Below are 15,719 nucleotides of genomic sequence, written 5' to 3'. Positions count from 1 at the left end.
AGCAGGGCACGTTTTCCTCTTTGTCAGAGGCTCGAGCAGCTCCCCAGGACACTCCAGCTCCCAATGGAGCCCATCCCAGCCCCTAGCTTGATGGCAGCGGGCTGGGGTGCAATGCGCACACCGCCAGTGATATGCAGCCACCTCTGGGGCTGAGACCGGCTGCTGCGCACTACACACGTGTTTAGAACGAGAAGTGCAGCTGACAGTCCCAGAGCAGCTGAGTGGGCTTGCAAGGCGGGAATCCAAGAGCCCAGTCACTTCAGAAGGAAAGCAGGAGGGTGCCATAAGTAAGGCGCTTTTCTCTGTCACAAGCGTCCCTGCCTAGCAGGTGCTCTTAGGCTGGGTATCAAAAGGGAAGGTATGATAGAGATTGATGAAATCATAAATGATGGGGGGAAGTGTTATTTACCTCTTTTATTTCACCTCATAACACAAGAACTAGGGGCCAACCAATTAAATTAATAGCAGGTTTAAAATTCACAAGGAATTACTTCATACAACACACAGTCCCACTGTGGAACTCATTGTTGGGGCAGTTGTGAAGGCCAAAAGAATTAATGAGTTCAACAAAGAATTTGATAAATTCCTGGAGGATAGGTTTGCCACCGACAGCTGTTGGAAAACAGAATACAGGACCCTGGGTCTGACCCAACCACATCTATGAGCAAAGAAAATCCTCCCCAGTTGCTTCATCATTCCTTCCCTGTATGTTGATTCAGAACACTCAATCGCCTATTTCTAACTTAAGAAAACAATCTTTTTTGCCAGTTGCACTATTATCTGTGGTATTCCCAAATCCCTGGAACACCTCTCTGATCTAAATAGACTATTTTCATCCATCTCCCAGCAAATGAGGAAAAACCCCATCTAGGGAATAAATCCTTTGTTCAGCAGCATTTCCAGCAGTGCCTCAGCCGGAGTTGGACCACCACAAAAAATTATATCTGATGCGTTCTTCCCCTCCCCCACTCCAACTCAGGCTGAATTTGCTCACATGCCCTTTCAATTCCACATTAAACCATTGTAGCGATCACATCTCTGCAGCACATCCTTGCTTCTGTTTCCATGGAGATAGGAGGCACTGAGTGCAGAGAAATGTGATGGTTTCAGTGCAGGAAGCCGCAATTGCTGTTTATGAGCTGTACAGGGAAACAAAAGCCTGACCTGGTAATGTCATTCTAGGACTGGTTGAAATTAAGGGAGATAAAAACAGTGGGGATATCACAGTTGTGGGTGTAAGAAATTCATGTGTGGGGGTGGGGCGAGAGACAGAGTAGGAAGAAAAGAGAATTGATCAATGCAGGGTGGGTGGAAGAAAGGAACAGGACAAAAGGAATGTGAAAGCCAACAACTGAAATGTGAGGCAGGCAGCTTCAGTTAAATAATATGCACCAAGATAACAGCAGAGGCTATTTAAAAGCTTAAGGTATAGCAGAGAGCTAGCCATCCCATGAAAAATGTTGAACTAATTTTACAGTGGTTTCCATAAGTCTCAAGAATTTTGAGTCAGCTTCCTGAGACGCCCTGTTTTCTGGCCTCAAGCACACAACTAATTCCCATTTCAGGCAATGAGAGTTGGTACCCTATGGCAATGGAGGCAGGCCTGAGGATTTTGGTCAGCTGAAGTTATGAATCCGGGGGAAGTCACCACACACAGCCTACAACCAACTTGACAACACTCAGGCTGCTGGAGTGCTGAGACCATTGCCTGTCATTCTGACTCCTTGTGCTCCCCATCTGTTGTCTCCTGTCTTGTACTTGGACTGTGAGTTCTTTGAGGGACAAGGACTTTCTTTTTATTTTGCCTACTACAATGGGGCCCTAGTATATGACTAGGACTCCTAGGAGCTACAATAATATTAATAACAATTAATAATATAATAATTACAGGTTGCACCTTTAAAATCTGGGATTCTCTGGTACAGCAACATCCATGGCATGACCATAGATGTTCCAAGACCAGAGAGTCCCCTCCTGCAGCAGGATGGGGGCCTGGGAGCTGGTGTGCAGCTCAGTTGGGCTGCGAGGGGGGAGCCAGGAGCTGGTGTGGGCTCAGCAGGGCTGCCAGAGGGGCAGAGAGCCCACGCATGGGCTCAGCTGGGCTGCTGGGGGTGGGAGGAAGCTGGTGTGGGGAGAGGAGGGTAAGGGAAGGCCCTGAAATGACCTCCCCTGGTCTGGAAAAATCCCTCATTCGGGACCAGTCTGGTCCTGAAAGTGCCATACCAGGGAGATGAGTTAATAAAAATACAACTGTAGGAAACTCCAGAAATCTAGACTATCTCCCTTGATTTCTTGCTCACAGAGCCCAGGGTGACATATCTACACGTGACAGTCACCTAGAAAACAGAATGTCATTTATACATAAAATAACTAAGTGGAAGAGGAAAACTCTGATTTATTTTTAATTGCTCTGTGGACATCTGGGTCTCACAGCACTTACCAATAGCAGCCACAGCATCTAGGGTCATGTCTGGAATTCATGGGAGCCGCTCAAGTCTATCCAATGCTTGAACATGGCCTTTGGCATTGTTAACAGAGCAGTGGTTTCTTTCAAGAGAGCTTTGGTTAGGCTGCATGGGAAGTGCTGTGCACAGTTTGGGGCTCATTGGTAGCAAACAGATGAAAGCTGCCTGGAGGGACTCCAGAGCAGGGCAATAAATACAAGGATTACAGGCTGTAGCACTTGTAAGGGATTAAAGGGATTTTATATGTTCAAGAGAAAATAAGACAATGTGGGATATGACAACTGACCCACTATACATCACACTTCATGGCACAAAAAGCAAGGAGGAATTGATGAAGTTGGTTAAGAGGAGTCATACAAAGAAGCTAACCTAAAGCCAGATTGCATCTGGCCCTATGTAGATGTGCAAGAGAGACAGAAGATGTAGCATTCCCATTGTCTGGCTTGTGCTGCACAAGAGCCAGACACAGTCTCAGTCCTTGCACTCAGAATAAGGACTGCCTCAGGGACAGTGACTATATTGATATTAGCCTCCCCAAACAGAGAAGAGACATCCCTAACCGGACCCCATTCAGGGCAGTGTATTCTGGGTGACTGTCACATCTTGTGAAAAGGTGTAGTAGAGGCAGCCTGCATGTTCTGGGGGAGGGGTCAGTCAGAGGAGAGTAGTGCTGCCCAAAACGGGTGATGCTGGCCAGATAGGGTATTCAGCTGAGAGGGCTGGGATCATGTTAAAACAGTATATCTCTGCCAGGCCCACACACATGTGTCGGGTGTGTGTGCTTTTTTTGTAAATGTGGACTGCAAGGGTGTGAATGTACCCCTTATGGTCACCCAAGTAAGCAGGGAAATTAGCCCTAGCCTTCCCCTGGCCAGCCAGAGCATGTTTACTCGAGGAACCATGGGGGGGGGGGTGCACCTCCTCCCCCCTATGCAGGCCTGACAGCTACAGCCTCAACCACTGGAGTTTCAGTAAAGAAAAGCTCCTTGCCCTATCCCCTGTGTGGTGCATGCAGTCAGTGGTGCAGAGAGATGCAACTGGCTCTCATTTTAACCCAGTGTTACAAACTCTCGTAATTTTACCAGGAAAGGATAAACACTAAATATTCAGAAACAAAAAGGCAAATAAAAAGAGCTCAACTTTTGTTATTTCTGTAAATCTGATGGGGTTTAATCTAATCTGACCATTTTTTGAGTCAGGGGCGTTGTTCTGAATGTCTAACATCAGCAATCCTATAAACCTGTAAAACTGACTCCAAGCCTAAGAGGAAAATGTAACAGTAAAGTCCATTGTCCAATGGGGCAATTAGCTGATAAAGGCCAAGAGTGCAACATCACTGGAAATCATGAACAGACTAATAGGTGTGAAAAGGCTTGTATGGTCTTGCCTGATGGTTAGAAAGTAAAGGTTAATTGACTCTCTGTCCCAGAGCAGAATATAGAGCTGTCAACTCTCATTCACCTGGGATTGCCAAGGAGCAAAAGCCACAGGGGGTATGTGACTGAGTTTAGCTAGAGTGAATTACTCTAATGCTCCAAGGAATTGTAAAAAAAAATGTGTGTGAGAGGTTTTGTTTTCTGTGAGTTTGGATTACTTTGGTACCAAGCACCCTATTGCTAGCTACTCTGGTAAAAAGGGAGACTGACTTATTGAAAGAAGCCTTGTCAGGATGCGCAACACCACTGAAAATTAAGCTGCAAGTATTTTGTAATGAACTGATTTTGTGTGTATATCTGTGTGAGTACGTCTTCCTTCTAGTGGATGGAATCAGAACTGCTTGACTGTGTAACATAGACCCTATATTGGTAGCAGCTCAAGGAGCTTTTCTATCCACTTGAGTGGCAAGTGGCTTGCATTTTTGGAATAGGTGCATGTGAGTTCTGTCTTTGTTGTCATGAAACTAGGAGTGGCCATGATGTGTAGCATAATGACAGTTGCAGAGGGGTAGGTGACCACTAGGCCAAAAAACTTGTTTTAAAATACAGAGAAAATAATATCTTTTGGCAAATGAAAGCTAACAAGTGGTTTAAAATAATAAACTTCAAGGTTTGCAAGTATATAATCTAGTGAACAGGAGCCCACCACTGGTCCTAGGTCAATGGGAATTTTATCATGACTTCAGTGGGACTACAATTAGGCTACAAGGTATCAGAATCATAAACATACGAATTCTGAGAGATGATGATTTTAACTCTCTTTTTAATAAGTGTAATACATATTAAATACTCAGCAATATGGTCACTGTCAAAATATAGCTGTACATACCGTAATCCTGCAAATCAGTATTATCGGCTGGCTCCCTACCTCATCTGGTGTAAAGAGGCTAGCACCATTGACTTTAATGAAGCTTATTATGGGTTACATTAGAGGGGTCCCTTTGGGACTGTCACCTGATATCACGGTTATGCCACTAAGCCTTCCTTCCTGCCACTTGGGACATTCCCACCACCCTGTCCTGCTGGGCCAGAAGCTCTGGTCTCCCCCACCCAAGGCACAGAGTTGAGGTAACCACCCCCCAGCAGAGCAACACAGAAGCTGAACCAGCTCAGCTCTGGGCAAGCTCACGTAATGGTATAAGGCCACTGACAGTACCCAGGAATACCACCCCAAATAGGGCCAAAACCCCAGATCAATATGTCTTACCCCATGTGCAAGGTTTAGAACATAAGACTATAAGAACAGCCATATAGGGTCAGACCAAAAATCCATCTAGCCCAATATCCTATCCTGTCTTCCAACTTTGGCCAAAGCCAGATGCCCCAGAGGGAGTGAACAGAACAGGTCATCGTCAAGGCTACGTCTACACTGGCATGATCTTGCACAAAAACTCTTTAGCGCAAGAGTTCTTGCGTTAAAGTAGTTGTGCAAGAGAGTGTACACTGGCATGTGCTTTTGCGCAAGAGATGTGCTTTTGCCAGTGTAGACGCTCTCTTGCGCAAGAAAGCTCTGATGGCCATTTTAACCATAGGGCTTTATTGTGCAAGAAATTCATGTTGACTGTCTACACTGGCCTCTTGTGCAAGAACAGTTGCGCAAAAGGGCTTATTCCTGAGCGGGAGCATCATAATTCTTGTGCAAGAAGCCCTGATTTCATACAGTAGAATGTCAGCTTACTTGTGCAAGAACACACGGCTAGTGTAGACAGGCAGCAAATTTTTGTGCAAGAGCAGCCGCTTTGGCACAAGATCGCGCCAGTGTAGACACAGTCCAGTGATCCTGTAACAGGGCATCTGCCCTGCACTAGCCTTTTAAGGACAAAACCTAGTGAAGTCCCAGCTGAGGCAGTTATTGCTAATTAAGGCCCAGCTGGGGGCTATATAAAGAAGGGCTCCTTATCTCTTACCCTAACCCAAGATCAAGTGGCTTTATGGAGATGGAGCAAGGGTAGTGAAGGCCAGGCTAATGCCCAGGCTGAAGGGCCTAGGGCTAGACCCAAGTACAGGAGGGCTACAGAGAGCCACCCAGGGTAGGCAAAGGCAGCAGGTCCACACACCCTTGCCAATGATGAGTGGCTATTATGGACTGCAGTTTTCTCTGGAATGGGCTAGATGAAGACTGGCAGTGGGTAACCAAGACAAGGAGGGTAGAAGGGAGCTGGATGTTCCCTGGGAGGAGCGGGCCCTGGAGCACTCAGACTGACAAACCCTGCAGAAGGGGGTTGAGACACACTGGAGTGGGCACTGCTGGAGGACAGTGTCTGGAAGAGAATGCTGTGGTTTGGAAGCATATGGGGTGAGGACATAGGGAGATGCCAGCCAGAGGAGGGGGCCCTGTGTGCATGTGAGCTAATTCCCCGTGCTACTGGAAGGAGGTGCTGTGGCAGTGAGTCTGCCCTGGGACAGATCCCGCTCCTGTCATCCATTTCCAACCCCTGACAAACAGAAGCTAGGGACACCATTCCTGCCCACCCTGGCTAATAAGCAGGGCTTGCCAAACCGCGGTGAGCCCCACTCGCCAGCTGCGCTGTCTGGTGATCTGTGCATGCACAGATCACCTGAACCCAGCTCTTCCGGGTTGCAATCTACTCGCCACGGGCAAGTAGATTGTATTATTTGTTAAGCCCTTCTAATAAGTATTGATGGACCTAACCTCTATGAATGTATCCAGTTCTTTGTTGAACCCTGTTAAAATCCTGGTCCTCATAACATCTGCTGGCAAGGAGTTCCACATGTTGACAGTGTGCTGTGTGATGAAAAACTTCCTTTTGTCTGTTTTAAACCTGCTACCTATTTTACCCAGAAAGCTCATAAAGTCTGCCCCCTTTATCAAAGGAAGAGAGATCCATAATGGTTACTCCCTCCCCCAGCTAAGGCAATACTGGATTGAGGATAATAGTGTTTTATTAAGTATATAAAGTAGGATTGAAGTGGTTGCAAGTGAAAATAGATCAAAGTATGTTAGTAAGCTAAAATAAAACACACTAGCTAATCCTAATACACCAGGGGTGTCCAAACTTTTTTCAAAGAGGGCCAGATTTGGTGAAGTGAACATGCATGAGGGCCGACCATTTTGCCTGACATTCTTTGAACCATTACAATTAAATGCAAATTAACTATTTTATGCAAAGTTTATTGCAAACGGCATACTTTTCATTTCGTCACATGGATGACAAATCTAAACAGGTGTTAAATCACTCTGCCTTTCATATCTGAAGGCCAGATGAAAAAAAAAATCCAGGAAGCTGAAATATGTCAGGAACATTGTAAAGTACATTACATATTATTGGTAATAAAGGTTGTCTGTCAACTTTTAAGTTCAAAAAATATGAACAGGAACATAACACCAAGTATACATGTTGTGTCCAAATATATTCATAGCTGATTTAGACCAACTGACATTAACTGAGATTTTACAATGTATTCATCTCAATACATATGGATTCGTTGGGGGCCATAAAAGATAGATATTGCCAAATTACCTGGGGGGCCGTATTAAACCGGAACACGGGCCGCAATTGGCCCGCGGGCCGGACTTTGGACATGCCTGTAATACACTAAAACTTGTTACATGCAAATTCTTATCCTACCAGTTCTAATAATCTCTTTCACAAGCTAGAATACTCCTTGTTTAGACCCAATATTTTCTCTTGTTCAGTCTTAGATGTTTCCAGCAGGCATCTTTGGTGATAATGGGGGGTGGGGCATGTTTCCTGGAGTCTGGCCACTCTATTGTTTGGTTTCCCTCCTTTATATCCCCTTTGTCCAAGGTGGGAATTCTTTGTGTTCAGTTAAAACTTCTCACCTTGAGTGGAAAAGTACCAGCTCCAAAATGGGTTCCAGTATCAGGTTTCCCTGGCCACATGTCTTTGCAGAACCAACCACAGTTTGGGTTTACAGGAAAAACAAACTCACCTACAGAGCACCAGGCCATTATATGTCTGGGATATTACGAATGGACCTCATTAGCACATCAAGCATTGCAAATGGATTCACATTTCATATATCTAACTTCACATATAAGAATGACGCATGCCCAAAAGCAGAAAGTGCACAGTCAACAGATCTTAATTTTAAAAATTATGTTACATGATGCCTTTAACCTAAAGTGTCTTTGAGTTATGCACGTTCATAAGCCAATTTTCGTTAAGCACAAGGGGCATGACAAAGCTGCTCTGACTTAAGCTGAAAATCTGGTTCTGAATTTACCGGGTACTATTTTAGTGTTTTTATTAGAGTTGCACTGCATGTAATTTATTCCAAATCATCTTTAAATCTTGCTCACTACTGGGCTCCCAGAATGTTTCCATTTACTGTCCTTCCCATCTTCTAATTTTCTTAGCAATCAATATTATGCAAAATGAGCACAGCAGGAGAGAGATTACATGGCAGCAGAGTCAGCAGAACTATACATATCCATACCCTTGTTCTGCAGTGCTTTTTTGTCTCATCATTATTTATTTAACATGTGTGCCCCCTGCGCATTCTGTGCCTCTCAGTTTACATGGTAGTGATACTGTGGTAACACATTTCCATTCTTTGTCTTACAGGAATTCATTTTCAGAAACCCAGTGCAACATTAACCCACAGTAACAGCATCTCAGCCAAATGATTAGCATGCTGCAGGGAGGAAAGAGGTCATTTGGTTTCTGAATGAAGCTTCTAATCTGATCTGGGCATACATCATCAGGGCTTTGTCAGAATGAACCAGTGACTGCCTGCAGGGTGCATCACAAAAAAAAGGAACAGGCAGGGAAATGTGAAGGACTCTACAGAAACAGGAAGAGGAATTAGGAAATAGCTTTAGAATGCTGCAGTTTAATTCTGATTGGCTATTGATGATGTCAGCCTAGTAAAGACCTAATCCTGCCTCTGCAGTGAAGCTCATGACAAAACACTCAGTGACTTTGCCAAAAGCAGGATCGGGCCCTAAATGCACCAATCCAGCAAAATAAGCGAGGTGCTGTTTTGGCCCACCAGTTAATGTTATGTCACCAGATTGCAAGAAGGGTTGGGGTGATTTCCCTGCTTCTAAGTCACTTGCATCTGTTTTCTAGATACTGATAATCACTGTCCCATAGATGATATCACCTGGCAGCTCATATCAATGCTTCTCAAGCTAATGTGAGTGGGGAGGAGGGGTTTGCTTTTCTTCAGGTGATTTGCCACAGAGACGACATCATGTGTCCCATTCTGCTCTTGTGTGCTGACCTGCCAACAGAAGAATGTGGCCCTGACTCAGCAAGTGAAGGAAATTTAGAACTCAGGGTCCTACTGCTTTTTAACCCTTTGCTCTAACCATTAGGCTCAATGACATTCTAAAGGCTAGCAGGACTGAATACTTAACCTAGGGTTTAATCAGTAGCTGCATATATGGGCTAGAAGTATTTACAGGGATCTAACTAGTGCAGTAGGCAAATGTTCATCTCTGGAAACCTCAATGAAGGCTTAGTTTTGGTAAAAAATGAGTCCCGCTGTTACTAGCCACCTAGTTCTTAATGGCTGTTTGTCCACATCACAGACACCACACAATTCAGCATGAGACCTCATCTCTGCTGAAGAGACTGAGGACTGGAAGGGCAGGGACTAATGTAGGTTATATGAGCAAAGTGGATTGGCAAAGCAAGGTGGTAATTCAGAGCTGGGTGTTGCAGAGCTTGGCAGGTGACACAATACTTCCGTTTCCTTCCTACTCAGTTTTTCATCTTCCCCTCTCTTTGCTTTGTGCCTTTTATCAGGTTGCCTCTGGGCACAGAGCAGTCTCCTTGCAGAGCTGCACTGGTGAGATGGTAAAAGGCAGAATTGCTTGGAGCCAAATTTCCCCGCACTGCCCAACTCAACAGGGGCAAAAAATGCTACTGAGAAAGCAGGCTCTGCTTCAGCATAGCCAGTCCTCAGCAGCATCGACTTCCTGAGGAAGCCTGCTACATTCTGTATCTTTGACAGCTGTAGATGCCAGAAGGAATGCTCTGTCAGGCATGTCCAGCATCCCTAGTTTCCCAGTACAGGCTATTGCCTGGGCTAGCTTCTGGTGATGTTACAGACTGGGGGTGGGAAGAAGAGACACCTCTCTCATACAGGCATAAGCAGCTTAGTTTTCATAATTGTTTACCATCAAGCATTTAGAAACACTTTGACAGCCCTGGCTATGATGTGGCTTGACCAGATTAGTGCAAGTTTGGGCCCTGGTTTAGAAGGCAAGGAGAATGTTCAATGTCCTGGAAACTCTCATGAAGACTAACTGAAAACACTGAAAGGAGAAAGGAGACTACAAAAAAAGGATATGACAAATGTCTGTTAACTAATGAATAGCCTAATGGATGTAGGGACTTCTTTTCTCCCTATCTCATAACATAAGGATCAGGGAACATTTAATGAAACTAAAAGATGGGTAGCCTAAAGCTGTGTGATTGGACTGTGGAACTCATTGCCACAAGAAGTCACTGAAGTCCAGAATTTAGCAGAATAAAAAAAAATGGATTGGACATTTCTATGGATCTCACAAGAATAGCCAGAATATTTTGGAAGAGATTGCAAACTTCATGACTCAGGGTTTAAAGCAATCTCTATTGGAGACCAAGACCAGGCCCAATCTGAGGGACAGATTATCCCATAGTAGGGATTGTATTCACTCTTGTAATCACTGTATTCACTCTGCTTGCTTTGTTGTGTTGTATGTGATTCTACTGTCTGGATGTTCTGTAGTAACTGAGTTTGTGCCTCAGTTTCCCTGGGCACTGCAACACTATCTGGATGAGGAGGGAAAGGTTGGGCATGACTCACTGTGGAAGTATGGTGATAGAAATGTAGCCGTGTTAGTCTGGTGTAGCTGAAACAAAAAACAGGACTATGTAGCACTTTAAAGACTAACAAGATGGTTTACTAGATGATGAGCTTTTGTGGGCCAGACCCACTTCCTCAGATCAAATAGTGGAAGAATATGGTTGTGACAATTTTCTTCCACTATTTGATCTGAGGAAGTGGGTCTGGCCCACGAAAGCTCATCATCTAATAAACCATCTTGTTAGTCTTTAAAGTGCTACATAGTATTTTGTGGAAGTATGTTCAGTCTCCCACACACTGAGGACCAGGTGACAGCAGATAACACCTTTGGCCTGGGAAGGAGAACAAAGGGGTAAACAGGGCTGACTCCAGGCTGGGCACTAGGGTCTGGGGGGATGAGTCAGTCTCAATGGGCTGAGAGAGGAGGCTTAGAGCAGGACGGGGGGGAACAGGGCCCAGAGCCCCCTCTCCCCGAGAGGGATGGTATTGAGTGCTCCAGGTCCATGTGTTAACAACAATCCTGTGCTACGCGGTGTCCCTGTGAATCAATAATCCTTTTGTACTACCTGCTGGCTGAGAGTCACGTCTGGCTGCACATGGGGGTACAGGGCCCAGTGACTCCCACTCTCCACTCCTTGGTGACATGGGGTTCTTAGGTCTTTCACTGACGTATCTGATGCTGAGTCATGATATTAGGCAAGCCTTGAGTCCGATCAAGTCTGGCATTCCTGTGTCTCATAGGTTCCTATTGATTATTTATATTTATAAAGCACTTTTCTCTTGTATCAAAGTGCTGCCCAGGGAGTAGTGACACCAAGCAAATATCTATCACCCACATGACAAATGACATGGAAAAAAGAAGCTGTTTCCAAAGAAGCTTGGACTGCAGAGACAGGAGTGCTGGTGTGAATGTTGTACCGTGTTGACAGCGGAGCGCCAACGCCTGGTCTCTAAATCTTGCAGAGGGCACAGATGGTAGAGAGCACTGTCAAGAAATCAGCTGTGGGACACAAAGTGCTGGCTGGAACAGACAGTGAATGAAATTTTGCACACAAGGAAAGGCCAGAGTACGACACAATTCCAAACAAATGCTACTGAATTAAACTAATCCCCAGGTGCCCTGGGAATCCAGGCAACTGCCTGAGTAAACACTTAAATCATGTCTACACAGCAGGACTTAACTCAAAATAAGCTACGCAAATTGAGCTACATCAATTGCGCAGCTTATTTTGAAACAAATTGGGAGCGTCTACACAGCACTTACTTTGAAATAGAGCACTCTTCCTCTGACTTCCCTTACTCCTTGTACAATCAGGTTACAGGAGTCAGAATAAGAAGTACTCTAGCTTGACAAATATCTAAAAGGGTGTCATAAGGAGGAGGGAGAAAACTTGTTCATCTTGGCCTCTGGGGATAGAACAAGAAGCAATGGGCTTAAACTGCAGCAAGGGAGGTTTAGGTTGGACATTAGGAAAAAGTTCCTAACTGTCAGGGTGGTCAAACACTGGAATAAATTGCCCAGGGAGGTTGTGGAATCTCCATCTCAGGAGATATTTAAGAGTAGGTTAGATAAACGTCTATCAGGGATGGTCTAGACAGCATTTGGTCCTGCCATGAGGGCCGAGGACTGGATTTGATGACCTCTAAAGGTCCCTTCCAGTCCTAGTATTCTATGATTCTATAACTTAGTCTGCATCTACACAGCAGGCAGTTATTTCAAAATAATGCTATTTATTTCAAAATAATGTTGCTGTGTAGATGTACTTAATGAGAGTGATAAGGTGTGGGGGAGATTAGATGCTAGACCATAAACTATCAAGAGATAATGAGGAATGTGAACCACAAAGCTGCTTACCCTAGATCTGCCTCCTTCACACAAAAGGCTGGATTCTCTCCTAATTTAAAATGAGGTAAATCTAGAGTAACTTTACTGTCCTCTCACACAAGTGGGATTCCATTGACTTTAATCGGGCCTCTTGAGTAGTATCTTACTCTGGGCCTGATCCAAAGACCATTCAAATTATCAAGAGCCTTTCCAGTTACTTCAATGGACTTTGGACCAGGCCCCCAACATTCCAGCAGGATCTCTTGCAAAGTAATTTATTGCTTAATTTAGTGAATCAGTGTAACAGATGTAGTAAAGGGTGACAGAATTAGGCCCTTTTGTGAGATAATAAAAGCCCTGATATGAGCAATAAATGATACAGAGAAAAAATATACTTAAAGCCTAATAATAATAAATAATAATAATAGACCACATATCCAGCATCAATGGAAAAATATTGATATAAAGAAATAAGTCCTAATCTCCTAGACAGGGACATGCCTTTTTTGCAGGTGTTTCTTCGGTGTCTGGTACATTGAAGGGGCTACCAGGCACAGCATGTCAGACATATCCATATGCCCTGAGTGTTGTGTGCTTTTCCAGCAACACAAAGCAGCTGTAAAACTGGTTTTAACTAGCCACTTGAAGGTTCTCCCTGTGTATGGGGAACATTTGGATTGGACATAGGGACCATAGTGGCCTCTAATTCTATGCTCAGTGTACTGGAGTAGGCTGACCCCCTAAGACTGCCCTCCTGGGTAAACAGGCTGCTCTTCCCACAGCAGGTTTGACAAATCCCAAGTTTGTTGGGGTACACACTGCTTCAAGGCTCGTCTGTTTTCTAATTGCAGTTATTTCCTGGAGGTGATAGTGATCGGAGTAACGGATCTTACTGAGACCTTTATTGGCTTTATTGGCAGATTTTATTGAGATCTTTATTGGCTTTCTAGACGAGTCCTTTAGCTGACATCGGATCAACTTGCTAATTGCTACTTTAGCTAACGAGTTTCAGTTTTTCCCTCTCAGAAGTCTAAGTGCATTTTATCAACCCATATAAATAAACAAAAGGACAGGATGTTGGGATGAATTCGTTGCAACAAATTGAAAACTGGGTATTATTAATATTGTTACACGATCGCTGGGCCTAGCCTTTTCAAGAGGTGCAGGACTGATTTAAAGGGCCAACCAGACAAGCTGGCATCATAATCAATTCATCCAAGACAAAATATCAACCAGCATCAAGAAAGAAGAGGGCAGGCACTTCAGGGCTGAGAGACTTCAGAAAAACAGCAAGAGTGCAGGAGCAAGAAGGAGGAGGAGAAGCAAGTGCTGTGACTAGGGAGAAACTTTAATCTTGACAATTAACATGATTCCACCTGAGGTGTGGGAGGCTGGGTCTGAGCAAGAAATTAAAACTATGAAACACTTGCACTGAGATAAGGCCTGAATTCTCAGCCAAAGAGAAATAAAGCTGCTATCAAGGAGGCCACTTGTGCCGCTTTTCCAATGATATCATCTCACTAAACGAATAGACTTGTAATGAGGTGCTAATCCAGAGACTCCATGATGTCTTCTAGGGACTCTGCCATTGCTATTGATTTACATGGAAGCCACTCAGATATGAAAGTGATGGGCCTCAGTATAAAATCAACAGACCATAGAATCATAGAATACTAGGATTGGAAGGGACCTCAAGAGGTCATCAAGTCCAGTCCCCAGCCCTCATGGCAGGACCAAATACTGTCTAGACCATCCCTGATAGACATTTATCTAATCTAATCTTAAATATCTCCAGAGATATATCACCCCTCTGATATATGGCCTGTATTGCCATATATCTCCAATGGGATGCATGTGTGTGTAATGGACAGGAGGAGTGCTGAACAGCACCTTGTGACAAAGGGTACATCTAGACTACATGGCTCCATTGATTGAGCCATGTAAAGTAGTTTACTCTGCATAGTCAAAGAAGCGGGGATTTAAATAATCCCCGCTGCATTAAAATAAAAATGGCTGCCGCGCTGTGCCAACGATCAGCTGATCCAACACAGCGCAGAAGTCTAGACGTGGTGCGGTCGACAAGAGAAGCCTTTGTCAACCACTCCGGTATGCCTTGTGAGCTTCTGAAAGACAAAAGCTGAAGCCTTGGTTTCTCTGCAAACAGATTTTTGCATCCACTGGGACATGCTGCGTCTCCACATGCCAACTGCAGATATGGGGGGCGGAGAAGAGCTTCACCCCCAGCCCATGCAGGGGGATGAGAGTGGGTGTAGAAGGGCAGGAAATGAGTGAAATCTTTGTGTTGCTTCTTACCCGCAATACAAAATGCTTAATTATGTGCTTCATTATCTTTCTGGCCACTGAAGTTAAGATGGCCTCTGCAGTGGGGATAGTGGGGTTACATTTTTCTCTGAGCAAAGCTTGTACTTCACCATGTCTTCCAGAGAAGTATGCAGCTCCATCAAATGCCCTAGCAGCCATCTGCTTGAGGTCCAATTTACAAGCATTTAACTCTCCTAAGATGTGGGTTGTCACAGATGCAGCCGACATGTCTCCTGTAAAAGGAACATCTAGAAATGCATCTGTGGCCTACCCCTCACATCAAAATATCATACACAGTAACTTAAAACTTGATGCCCAGTGCATTCCTCAGCCATGTGGTGAGAGTTTCTTGCTTTTTCAACTGCTGAGTCTGTCACTGTTGCATCGCGTGATTCTAACCAGTCTGCTGAGTTTCTTGCAGAAAGATAGTGAGCATTTGCCAGTCTAGTTTGGAATCAGTTTCCAACATCAGTTTCCAACATCCACTTAACATTGGTCTCCAGTTTGTAGTGGGTGGTATCTTACTTAATAGAAAGTACGATGTGCCAGCATGTTTGTTCCCATAAACTGCATTGTATTTCCAGCATCCTCAGCCTCATTAAGCTACCAGAGGAGAAGCTGTTCTGGATTTGGTTTTAACAAATAGGGAGGAACTAGTTGAGAACTTGAAAGTGGAAGACAGTATAGGGGACAGTGATCATGAAATAATAGAGTTCATGATCTTAAGCAAAGGTAGAAGGGAAACCAGCACAATTGAGGTAATGGATTTCAGGAAGGCAGATTTTGATAAGCTCAGAGAATTTGTAGGTAAGGTCCCATGGGAAGCAAGACTGAAGGGAAAAACAACTGAGGAGAGTTGGAAGTATTTCAAAGGGACGTTGTTAAGGG

Source organism: Pelodiscus sinensis, chromosome 1 (genome assembly GCF_052426305.1).
Source record: "Pelodiscus sinensis isolate ZL-2025 chromosome 1, ASM5242630v1, whole genome shotgun sequence".
Classification (NCBI taxonomy): domain Eukaryota; kingdom Metazoa; phylum Chordata; order Testudines; family Trionychidae; genus Pelodiscus; species Pelodiscus sinensis.
The sequence above is the reverse complement of the archived record's forward strand: the minus strand, read 5'-3'. Positions refer to the sequence as shown.